Source organism: Narcine bancroftii, chromosome 3 (assembly GCF_036971445.1).
Source record: "Narcine bancroftii isolate sNarBan1 chromosome 3, sNarBan1.hap1, whole genome shotgun sequence".
In the NCBI taxonomy this organism is placed as follows: Eukaryota; Metazoa; Chordata; class Chondrichthyes; order Torpediniformes; family Narcinidae; genus Narcine; species Narcine bancroftii.
The window spans coordinates 43,287,034-43,300,137 of NC_091471.1; positions in this window are offsets into that span (position 1 = coordinate 43,287,034).

Sequence of the window (13,104 nt, forward strand, 5' to 3'; positions counted from 1 at the left end):
CAGGTGGTCCTCTTTGCCTGCCAATGCCCCCCTAAAGTCTAAACCTTTCCTGCCCATGTACTGCACAACTTTTTGTTTTAATTGCTTCTCTCACCTCCACTACCCCCTTGCGTGAAAAAATATGCCCTCGGATCCCTTTTAAAACAACCCCCACCTCCTGAATTCCATGCCCTCAAGTGGCATGGGTGGGGGGACATAAGACCATGACGATTGACTTTATCTTGACTCCTCATTATTGGATAAACCTCTATTAAGGGCATCGCTGCCTCCTGTGCACAAGGGAGAAGAGTCCCAGTTTATTCAGCATGGAAACAGACCCTTGAGCCCAACCCCTCTGGCCTGACTAAAGTACCCAGTGGACCTAGTCCTTCGTACTGGCATTTGGCCCGTGCGGCACTCAGTCTTTGTTTTAAAACAAAAAAGAAAGATCAATGTCAAATCCTATTCCCCGCTCTCCTGCTTGATGCTATTTTTTAAAATTTTTGATTTGGAGATGCAGCATGATCCCATGCCGCCAAAATGCACCAATTCACCGACAGAGATGTTGTCCTCGCTGGGACTCAACACCCCTCTCTGTAACTGGATCCTGTCCCTCCTAATGGAAAGACCACAGTCTGGATCGACGGCAGAATATTGAGCACCATCCATGCTGAGCACTGGCAGCCCTCAGGACTGTGTGCTCGGCCTGCTTCTGTTCACATTGTTGACCCACAACTGCAATGCCAGATCCAGCTCCAAGAATAAAGTGTGCAGTAAAGTGATGATGGTGTTATCAGCAACAATGAGCCACACGACAGAGAAGAGGTTGAACATCTCGTGATGTATTGTAAGAATATCAACTTGAGTCTCAACATGGACGAAAGAAATGATTGTGGACTTCAGGAGGACCAGGAATAACCACCCTCCACTACACATCAATAGTTTGGTAGTGGAGAGAGTAAAGAGCTCCAAGTTCCTGGGAGTCCACTTAAGAACAGGCCTATGCTGAACATATATCTCACTTGTCAGGAAGGGGCAAGAAGACTGAGACTCTGCTAATTAACACCATAATAATATTTATTTTAATATATGTATATTCCTACTGTGCACATGTATCATTTGCCAGTATGTGCACTCTATTAGGTCTATGTGTGCATGTTTTATACCAAGAGCCAGAGAATGCTGTTTCGTCGGATTATACATATACAACTAGATCATAATAAACTTGAACTTCATCCGTCGAAATAATTTTTAAATATTACAATTGTCCCTGCTTCAACCTCCCTCTGACAGCTCATTGCACATACCCACTCTGTGTGGAAAAAATTGTCCTCAGGTGCCTTTTAAATCTATCTCGCCGTAAATCTATTCCCTCTACTTTTTGATCCGCTATCCTGGGGAAAAGACCATTTATAGGAGCTAACTAAGGATGTGGGAGGATATCAGAGCAATTAGAAGAAACCCATGTGGACACAGGGAACATGCAAGTTCCAGACAGACACACAGGAGATCAGGACTGAACCGAGATCCTCATGATGCAGTATATTTATTATTCATAATATGCAATGAACTCAAATTGAACCAAAATATACCAACGTAAGGTTTAGCAATCTCAAAGACATTTCTCCAGTCATCTTTTATGTCTGTATTTGTGACAGCAGATTTACAAGCATACCTAAAACATTTTCTCATTTGCTCATCTTACACACTGATCTAAAATCAGAAAAAAACTGACACAATGTAAAAATGGGCTAGAACCTCTGACATTGAACTTAAATTTATCTTATGCTCAGAAGAGTGCAATGGCCAAGATGTAAATATTGGTTCAGAAAGAGATTAATTACCACAGTGCCATTTTACATCAGGGCAGCAGGAAGCTTTTCCAAATACAGTGTTCTGTCTGAAATGCTCACCATTCCTGGGCAATAACCTGACAGATAACCAATGCAGGAATATTTTTTTTTAAATGCCAGTAATATTCAGTAGGTCAGGCCACATATTTCTCTTACCACAGATGCAACCTGACCTGTTATATATTTCCAACATTTCTGTTTTTATTGTAAATTTTCCAATGTCTTTATTATTTTCACAGTGAATGCAGTGAATTTTGAGAAACCTGGTGGACATAATAGAGTGAATTTCTGTAGAAGAAGTACCTTAATCAGTGAAAGATTGCTCATACCAATAATTTGGACAAAATTTGGATAAAATTAGGGATCCTCAGCCATCCCTTGCACCATCTCACTACACCCAACAAGGCCAAAGCTAACTGCACAACTTGTTTCCTGAATGACTGTCATGGCAGGATGTGCATAATGTCAGGATGTGTTGGCGGCTAACACATCTTTTCTTGACGTCTGTTCTTCTGTTTTGCTAACAAGCAGGCTCCTAATCTATTGGCTCTCATAACAAGAGCATCACACAACACACACACACACACACACACACACACACACACACACACACACACACACACACACACACACACACACACACACACACACTCACTATGTTTTGTTTCTTTTACTGCCTAAAATTTTAAAGTGGTTTCCAAACTGTGTTACTGTAAGAAAGAAAACATTTGATTAAGGACCTTGGAGAATGCAGTGGCTCTTTAACAATTAGAGATTGTCAGCTCCTGGCCATAATTTTCTCCTCCATGGTGCAAAAACATAGGACTTTATAAAAATTATTTTCATGAGTTGTAAATAATAGTTTTATGATTTTTCACATTTTACAAAGTCATCAGCAAGAAGGATATCCTGTGAGTGAAAACAAATAAGAGAAATAAATTACAAATCTATTTAAAATATATTCTGTGAAAATATAAAAAATAATTTAGCATTTGAGTTTCAACAGCTATTGCTTTCTTTTTCTAGCTATATTTTAGACACCCCCCCCCATTTAATTGTTTTCCCTTTCTCTATTCTTCCATTTAGCATCTTGCATTTGTTCTTAAAATAAGTGACCTGCTTTGTTATATTTGCACTTTATGTTTTTGTCTATTTCTATTGAAAGTTATCCCTGCAGGTACTCTCAGGAGTTGACAGAACACTGTCCATGCTAATTTTCCTTCCTTTACCAAAAAGCTCTGTGGACTCTGCTCGACTTCTTTCTACTTAAAGTGTTTCAGATCAGAAACTGATAGCTGTTCTGGATGTTGTACTTATTGCTATATACTTTTTTAAATTTAACAGTAACAGGCCCTTCTGGCCCACAACCCCATGTTCCCCAATCCCAGAATTCTTTTTGAAGGGTGGGAGGAAACCGAATCAACTGGAGGTAACCCATGCAGATATGGGGAGAATGCAAAAATTCCTCATTGGCAGTGCTGGATTCGAATCTGGGTGACTTGTGCTGTGATAGTATTGCTGCCCCGATGCTAAAGGTGCTGCCCTTCTGGCACATTTGCTTCTCTCCTCATTGAAGTGCCCTCATCAAGCTGATAGGCAAAACCGAGCCTCAGATATTAAGTTCGAGTGCTGGCTGTATCAGAAACAATAACAAAAATGGAATTCTATGTTTTGTTGATGGATGGAAATACTGAAACCTCAACCAATAATTGTGAGATATGAGCTCACATTTATTTTACAGGTACTAATTAGGGAATTTGAAATGGTTTCTTTCAATAAATCTGGAAAGATGGTGTTGACAACAGTGAACTTCAAACTACTGATTTTGTAAAAACCTATCTAACGTTCTTTGAGGAAGGAAAATCTGTCTTCTCTGTTCACGCCACCCTCTATTTCCCTCCATTCCCAAGGCCAGGTGGTTGACTCACAACTGCCTCTGAAAAGCATCAGTGAACCTCTTAGTTCAGAGCTAAATCAATAAATAATCTATTTTTATACTAAGCTAAAAACTCATAAAAAATAAATGTCTAGTCGGCATGTGTGAGACATGATGGTGAGCACTGACTAACTGGTTACATGTGGGTAAGTTAGCACAGTCTGAGGGTGGCACAAAAGAAAATATTAGACCCATCAATGCGACATCAAAAAAGAGCTTTCCAGCCTTATTCCAATCCCAAGTCTGTTTCCATAGCCCTATAGTTTATGACACAACCAATAATCATCCAAGTACTTTTTCAATCCACCAAGGATTAGTCTCCACTACCAATTCAGGCAGTTTATTCCTTTTTTTTAAACTTTATTTAAGATTTTATAACATGAATAACATATAGGATTACATTAAAAAAAATTAAGAATAAAATAATAAAATTACAATACAATATCAGTAATCTAAATAAACTATACCCTCCCCAATAATTATTACACATTAATAACCCAACTCAAATTAGTCCAACCCCCCCTTCCCCCCAAAATAAAGAGTGAAGAATTAATAAAGTTAATAATATATGAGAAAAAAAACCCACTTACAAAAAAAAACAAAAACATAACCGATTAAAATACTAACAAAAAGAAAAGTAATTAATACTAAGATATCAGACTTAAAAAAACATATTTAAATCAAACTTAAATGCATATATTTAAGATGAAACATATATTTAACTCAAACTTAATATTAAAAATTAGTAAAGTTAGTAACATTATCTATCAAAAATTCTTAAACAATAATCAATTCTTAAAAAAAATAGTAGCATGAAAAAAAAACTTTCTCTATAGAGATAAACCTTCACCAAATATCAACTAACTTCACATCTATCATCATATTAGTCACATAAACCACCATCTTAAAACAAAATTCAAACCTCATTAAGCATTGTACAATTCAATTTTAGTACTCTTCCACCATTTTTCCCTTTTACTCTTGAATAGTTATCCAATAAAAGCTCCAATACCACATTTAAATATCCCCAATTATGACGTTAAAATTCAGATATCCAAATAATAAAAACACATCTACAATGAAATCTATATCTTCAACAAATGGAGCATAAACCACAAACAAAATTCAAGCCTCATTAAGAATTGTACAATTCAATTTATAACTTTCACCATTATTCCCTTCGTTCTATAACTAAAATAGCAAAATAATATACACCAGAATTACCACTCCTTTCACGAGCCTGCAGCTGACGTGGACATTTTTTTTCTTTTTTTCTTTGGCTTGGCTTCGCGGATGAAGATTTATGGAGGGGGTAGAAAGTCCACGTCAGCTGCAGGCTCGTTTGTGGCTGACAAGTCCGATGCGGGACAGGCAGACACGGTTGCAGCGGTTGCAGGGGAAAATTGGTTGGTTGGGGTTGGGTGTTGGGATTTTCCTCCTTTGCCTTTTGTCAGTGAGGTGGGCTCTGCGGTCTTCTTCAAAGGAGGTTGCTGCCCGCCAAACTGTGAGGCGCCAAGATGCACGGTTTGAGGCGATATCAGCCCACTGGTGGTGGTCAATGTGGCAGGCACCAAGAGATTTCTTTAGGCAGTCCTTGTACCTTTTCTTTGGTGCACCTCTGTCACGGTGGCCAGTGGAGAGCTCGCCATATAACACGATCTTGGGAAGGCGATGGTCCTCCATTCTGGAGACGTGACCCATCCAGCGCAGCTGTATCTTCAGCAGCGTGGACTCGATGCTGTCGACCTCTGCCATCTCGAGTACTTCGACGTTAGGGATGAAAGCGCTCCAATGGATGTTGAGGATGGAGCGGAGAAAACGCTGGTGGAAGTGTTCTAGGAGCCGTAGGTGGTGCCGGTAGAGGACCCATGATTCGGAGCCGAACAGGAGTGTGGGTATGACAACGGCTCTGTATACGCTTATCTTTGTGAGGTTTTTCAGTTGGTTGTTTTTCCAGACTCTTTTGTGTAGTCTTCCAAAGGCGCTATTTGCCTTGGCGAGTCTGTTGTCTATCTCATTGTCGATCCTTGCATCTGATGAAATGGTGCAGCCGAGATAGGTAAACTGGTTGACCGTTTTGAGTTTTGTGTGCCCGATGGAGATGTAGGGGGGCTGGTAGTCATGGTGGGGAGTTGGCTGATGGAGGACCTCAGTTTTCTTCAGGCTGACTTCCAGGCCAAACATTTTGGCAGTTTCCGCAAAGCAGGACGTCAAGCGCTGAAGAGCTGGCTCTGAATGGGCAACTAAAGCGGCATCGTCTGCAAAGAGTAGTTCACGGACAAGTTTCTCTTGTGTCTTGGTGTGAGCTTGCAGGTGCCTCAGATTGAAGAGACTGCCATCCGTGCGGTACCGGATGTAAACAGCTTCTTCATTGTTGGGGTCTTTCATGGCTTGGTTCAGCATCATGCTGAAGAAGATTGAAAAGAGGGTTGGTGGGAGAACACAGCCTTGCTTCACGCCATTGTTAATGGAGAAAGGTTCAGAGAGCTCATTGCTGTATCTGACCCGACCTTGTTGGTTTTCGTGCAGTTGGATAATCATGTTGAAGAACTTTGGGGGACATCCGATGCGCTCTAGTATTTGCCAAAGCACTTTCCTGCTCACGGTGTCGAAGGCTTTGGTGAGGTCAACAAAGGTGATGTAGAGTCCTTTGTTTTGTTCTCTGCACTTTTCTTGGAGCTGTCTGAGGGCAAAGACCATGTCAGTAGTTCCTCTGTTGGCGCGAAAGCCGCACTGTGATTCTGGGAGAATATTCTCGGCGACACTAGGTATTATTCTATTTAGTAGAATCCTAGCGAAGATTTTGCCTGCAATGGAGAGCAACGTGATTCCCCTGTAGTTTGAGCAGTCTGATTTCTCGCCTTTGTTTTTGTACAGGGTGATGATGGTGGCATCACGAAGATCCTGAGGCAGTTTTCCTTGGTCCCAACAAAGCTTGAAAAACTCATGCAGTTTGGCATGCAGAGTTTTGCCGCCAGCCTTCCAGACCTCTGGGGGGATTCCATCCATACCTGCTGCTTTGCCACTTTTCAGTTGTTCGATTGCCTTATATGTCTCATCCAGGGTGAGAACCTCATCCAGCTCTAGCCTTAAGGGCTGTTGAGGGAGCTGGAGCAGGGCGGAATCTTGGACTGAGCGGTTGGCACTGAAAAGAGATTGGAAGTGTTCTGACCATCGGTTGAGGATGGAGATCTTGTCGCTGAGGAGGACTTTGCCGTCTGAGCTGCGCAGCGGGCTTTGGACTTGGGGTGAGGGGCCGTACACAGCCTTTAGAGCCTCGTAGAAACCCCTGAAGTCGCCAATGTCCGCGCTGAGCTGGGTTCGTTTGGCGAGGCTAGTCCACCACTCATTTTGGATCTCCTGGAGTTTGCGCTGAAGATGGCTGCATGCGCGACGGAAGGCTTGTTTCTTCTCTGGACAGGACGGCTTTGTAAGGTGAGCCTGGTGGGCAGCTCGCTTCTTTGCCAGCAGCTCCTGGATTTCCTGGCTGTTTTTGTCAAACCAGTCCTTGTTTTTCCTGGAGGAGAAGCCCAGTACCTCTTCAGTGGATTGCAGTATGGTAGTCTTCAACTGATCCCAGAGGGTTTCAGGGGACTGGTCCGTGAGGCGGGTTGCATCGTCGAGCTTTGCTTTGAGGTTTGCCTGGAAGTTTCCTCTCGCTTCGTTTGACTGCAGGTTTCCAACATTGAACCTCTTTCTGGGGGCTTTATTGTTCCTGGGCTTTGGCTTGAAGTGAAGGTTGAGCTTGCAGCGAACCAGCCGGTGGTCAGTGTGGCATTCCGTGCTAGGCATGACCCTGGTGTGGAGCACATCTCGTTTGTCACTTTCTCGCACCAGGATGTAGTCCAGGAGGTGCCAGTGTTTGGATCGGGGATGCATCCAGGTGGTCTTAAGGCTGTCCCTCTGCTGAAAAAGGGTGTTTGTAATGACAAGCCGCTGTTCTGCGCAGAGCTCCAACAGGAGGCGCCCATTGTCGTTGCACTTGCCGACGCCATGCTTGCCCAGGATTCCTGGCCAGGTTTCTGAGTCTTTGCCGTGGACATTTACCCCCTCCATAAATCTTCGTCCGCGAAGCCAAGCCAAAGAGAAGAATTAACATATCCATGCCCCTTCACTATTTGACCTCTTGAGAAAAGTGAATTATTTCACTCTTCACTAAGGACTAAATACACAGCTCAATTAAAATTTCCTCAGCCTCCTTTGTTCCTAGGAAAGTAACTTCAGCCAAACTAATCTTTCCACAAATATGAGAGCACTTCCAACAGCTCAGGAAAATCCTAATACCATCCAAGACAGAGCAGCCCACTTGATAAGTGAGCTATCGATCAACCTTAACATTAAATAAATCACAAAATTCTGTAGACACCGTGGTTGAAGTAAAAATACAAAATGCTGGACAACCTCAACAGAACAAACAGTGACCTTTATATAGCAAAGGTAAAGATACATAACAGACGTTTCGGGTTTGAGCCCTTCATCAAGATATGAGAGAACCCTGGCAAGCGTCTGATCAAAAAGGTAAAGGCGGGGGGTGGGGCGGGGGGGAGGGGGGGCAAAGGCAGGACATGATAGGTGGAGAAAGGAGGAAGGGGATATCAGCAATGAAGGGGAGGAGGGATGACTGGGTAGGTAAGGGGGAAGGGAGGGGAGAACTAGAAAGACAGGAAAGGTGGAGGGGAAAGAAAAGGCGAGTAGGTTTAGCTGAAACCAAAGAAGTCAATGTTAATTCCATCTGGCTGGAGAGTGCCCAGATGGAAAATAAGGTGCTGTTCCTCTAATTTGTGGGTGGTCAGGGTGGGATAGTACATAAGGCCTTCGACCGACATGTGAGTCTGGGAGTGTGACTTACAATTGAAATGGTTGGTACTGGGAGGTCACTATTGTAACGGACAGAGGAGGTGCTCAGGGAAGTGATTTCCCAATCTGCGACCGATCTCTCCAATGTAGAGAACACCACAAAGGGAGCACTGGATGCAGTAAATAAGTCCTGTGGATATACAAGTGAAGTGTTGCTTCGCTGGAAAGGCCTTTTTGGGCCCTGAACTGTAGTGAGGGAGGAGATCTCCTGCGGTCACAGGGGAAGGTGCCTGGGTGGGGGGAGGGGGGAAATAGTTGGGGAGGGACGAATGCATGAGAGAATCACAGAGGGAGTGATCCCTGCAGAAGGTGGAGAGGCAAGGAGAAGGAGAAATGTATCTGGTAGTGGGATCCTGTAATAAGTGCTGGAATATCCGGCAGAAAATGTGTTAGATGTGGAGGGAAGTAGGGTGGTAGGTGAGGATGAAGTAAATTCTATGTTTGTTGTGTCTGGGTGCAAAGGGAGCCAGGGCAGATGAGTGGGAAATTGAGGAGATGTGGGTGAGGACTGAATTGATAATGGTGGAGGGGAAGCCACGTTTGTGGAAGAAGACAATATTTTGGAAGATCTGGACTGGAAGGCTTCATCTTGGGGGCAGATGCGGCAGAGATAGAAATATAGAGAAGGGGACAGAATCCTTGCAAGATGGGTGTGAGGAAGTGTAGTCCAGGTAGTTGTACAAATTAGAGGGTTTGTAGTATATGACAGTGCAAAGCTTGTCTCCCGAGATGGAGACAGAGAGATCCAGGAAGAGGAGGATGTTATCAGAGATGTACCAGGTGAGTTTGAGATCAGGGTGAAAGTTGGCCGTGAAGTGGATAAAGTTGGCAAGCTCATTGCGGGTGCATGAGGTAGCCCTGATGTAGTACCAGAGGAAGAGTTGAGGGCCCTTGCCTAACCTGTAACCTAAACATTAATTTCCTTAATCCGTAGCTGCAATGTATACTATCTATAAAATGCCTTGTGGATACTTGCCAGGATACTCTGACAGAATCTTCAAAACCAATGTTCTTTCCCACCAAGGACAAGGGCAGCAAGCCCCTGAAAACACCATCAACTGCAGGTTCCTCTCAAAGTCTTGCAGAATCTTGACTTCAAATCAAATTGTTCTTTTACTGATGTGGTCTAAGTTCTGGAAATACCTACCTAATAGAAATGTGGAAATACCTTGACTCAAATACCACACAGATTCACCACACTTTAATGGGCAATTACAGATAACAATAAATTCTGGATATGCCAATTGAAATTTTTCTTCAAACCTCTTTTGCAGCAGCAAAACCAAATGATAATGGATGATGGATACTTTAACTGGAAACTGTGGGTCTCGTGCTGTCCCCTTTACATGGTAAATTTCAATGATTTTGATTTAAATGTAAGGACCATGATTAAGAAGATTTCAGAATAAGATTGATACAGTTGTGATAATGAAGAAGCAAGTTTTATAAATGAACAAATCAGGTGACAAAAGCATTAACAAATGGAATTCAGCCGATAGAAGGATGAACAAAACATTTGGGGAGAACACATAAAGCAGGTGTTGTGAGCCCAGAGGAACCCAAAACCCAGCAGCAATAGATATTCACCAAGACAAATGGTTACTTAAACAAAAGTTGCTTTTAATGATCTTTAAACAAGAAAACGGAATCACGTTTTAACTTATCTCTATCATGTAATTAACCAATTTTCCCCTGCAACCGCTGCAACGGTGTCTGCCTGTCCTGCATCGGACTTGTCAGCCACAAACGAGCCTGCAGCTGACGTGGACTTTTTACCCCCTCCATAAATCTTCGTCTGCGAAGCCAAGCCAAAGAAGAAGAATTAACCTAGCTTAACCCCCTTCTAACTGTAAGCGCATGTGTCTGTAATGCGTGTGTAAGTTCAGAATAGTTCTTTGGTTCACAGTCCAATCTCATTTCTCATTCCTCCAAGTTCACTAGTTGCAGGAAATTGCAGAATTTAACATTTATAAAGTTCACCAGGCTTTGGTGCTTGAAAGGTAAATGGTTACCGCTTGGGAAGGTTCTTGTCAGTTTTCAGCGAGAGATTTGTTATACACTGGACACCCACAACTGATTCCTTTTTTAACAGCAACTTCAGTGTCTTGCTGAAGAAATGTGCCCCCTCAGGGTTCTCCAGATGATAACCTCTTTCTTTCAGGTCACCACAGAGTTCCTTTATGTTTCCTTATTTCAAGTGAAACATTTGACAGTCAGTCCTCTCCTCTTGCATGAACCACAATGTCTTTGACCAGGCTGAACTAAGCACTCACAACCCATCTTCCAAATGGGGTTTTCCACAAGCTTGCCAGCTTGTCCTGTTCCAGTCCTAGTTGCTGCTGCTAACTGTAAAACTGATCTGTGTGTGTACGTCTCTCTCTCTCTCTCTCTCACACACACACACACAAACACAGAGAGAAAGCCTGTTTTACTCTCTCTGCTAGCAAAACCACATGACCCTCCTAGAACAGCAAGTTCCACTCCAGACAGCTCTGTTGCCTTTTTGTAAACAACAATCCATTGGTAAAGTCTTTTGGGCACTTTCCAAAGCTTTTGCAAAGACTGTTGGCCCCAACATGTCAGCATGAGCAGAGCTCCAGTATTTTAAATAAGATCTGTTTTGAAGTGTTTGTATGTGACCTACACTAAAAACCCTGCCCCAATTTATCTCCCAAAAACATATCTATATTCTGTCACTCAGGGAACTTAACAATAGAGTCATAGAATCATACAGCACAGAACAAGGACTTTTGGCCTCGATTCCACATCCATTACTTGTATAATAAATGGTAAGTTTCAAGGAGATGGATCATGGAGATGGAGCAGATGTAGTGCATGGCCACACATTTTTGGAGAAGTAGTTACAAATGTGCATGGGAATTTTACTTTCCTATGCAAAGTCATAGAAATTAAGAACATGTTATATAAACAGGCTAACTGATTATGGTGTACATATATGATCATCATGAACAGAGAAAATGAGACAGTGCTCTAAAGGATTCAGTTAAGTTTGTAAAATCTGGAGAATTTTGATCATGAGGGTGATCTGCTGGCCTGCAGTTGTTTTCTGTGGAGTAAATAATGTTAAGGGGAGTGTTAAAATTGCAAAATGCAAAGAAAATGGTGAAATGGAAGGATCAATTTCCCTTTAGAATGAGGTAAATAACAAGGTGGTTTTGATTTAGGGTATGTTGAGTAGGATTAGCAAAGGAGCTGATTAAAAGTAATTCAAATCAAGCTTGGTGTCTGGAAATCCCTGTTTTTATATCTCAATCACCATGCTCAAAAAATAACTGGATGAACTATTGAACTTTCAAATTGACATGATATAGACTGACAATTTGGAAGTGGATTCAGCCACATTTTTTAATGACTGGGCAAGATGGTCTCCTTCAGTGCTTTAAATTTGTATGATTTTATGCCTTGCATGGAGTTCCAATGTAAGAGCACATCAGAATGAAACCAATAAAATGCACAGATCTGCAGCCTCATGAAGTGGAATATGTCAAAAATAATAAATCAGTTTTTAAAGTACCATGGCAGAAGAGTGTGAACTGCTAGAGGCAATGGTTGATGCAGACACAGCTTCCTTCAGTGGCCACCACTGCTGCATTTCACCACAGCCTTACCTTGTTTGTTCTGAGAAATTGATTATTTCCAGGAAACACTGGTGTATAATGGTCCAAGCTCTTTGGTCAAAGAGGCTAATAAGCAAACCAAGAGGCAAGTCTGCAGTATTTTTCCATCTGTTAACAGTTTTTTGATTATTTCCATTAAAAAAAACATTAGGCTTACTTATTGACATCAAGGGCAGAACTCAGGCTCAATGGAAATTATATTAATCACGAGAACAATGGGTTGCACGTCAGAGAATGACATTGAACAGCATAATGTTATAGCTCAGAAACTTGTCTAATGTGACACTGAAGATTGATCCGATTTGTTTCGAGTTTCATTCGATGCGCTTGGTTTTCTGTCTTATTCGGAGAGTCCTTCATCTGAAAGGAACCAGTTGCTCTGTCATAATTTCGAGACTTAAAGGCCATGAGGATTTTTCAGATGTGGTACTGGGATAATGTTACGCTTGTTCATTTTAAGAATACGTTCGAACATTGAGGGTTCGTCTAATTGTTGCCTTTTCATTGATTTTCAAGAAATGCATTTTCTATGAAGAAATAAAAGCATGGGGGGTTCTTTGTGTGTGTCTGTGTGTGTGTGGGTGTGTGTCTGTGTGTGTGTATGTGTGGGTGTGTGTGTCTGTGTGAGTGTGTGTGTGTGGGTCTGTGTGTGGGTGTGTGTGTGTGTCTGTGGGGGTGTGTGTGTGTGGGTGCGTCTGTGTGTGTGTGGGTGCGTGTCTGTGTGGGTGTGTGTGTGTGGGTGTGTGTGTGTGGGTGTGTGTCTGTGTGTGTGGGTGTGTCTGTGGGTGTGTGTGGGTGTGTGTGTGTGGGTGTGTGTGTGTGGGTGTGTGTGGGTGTGTGT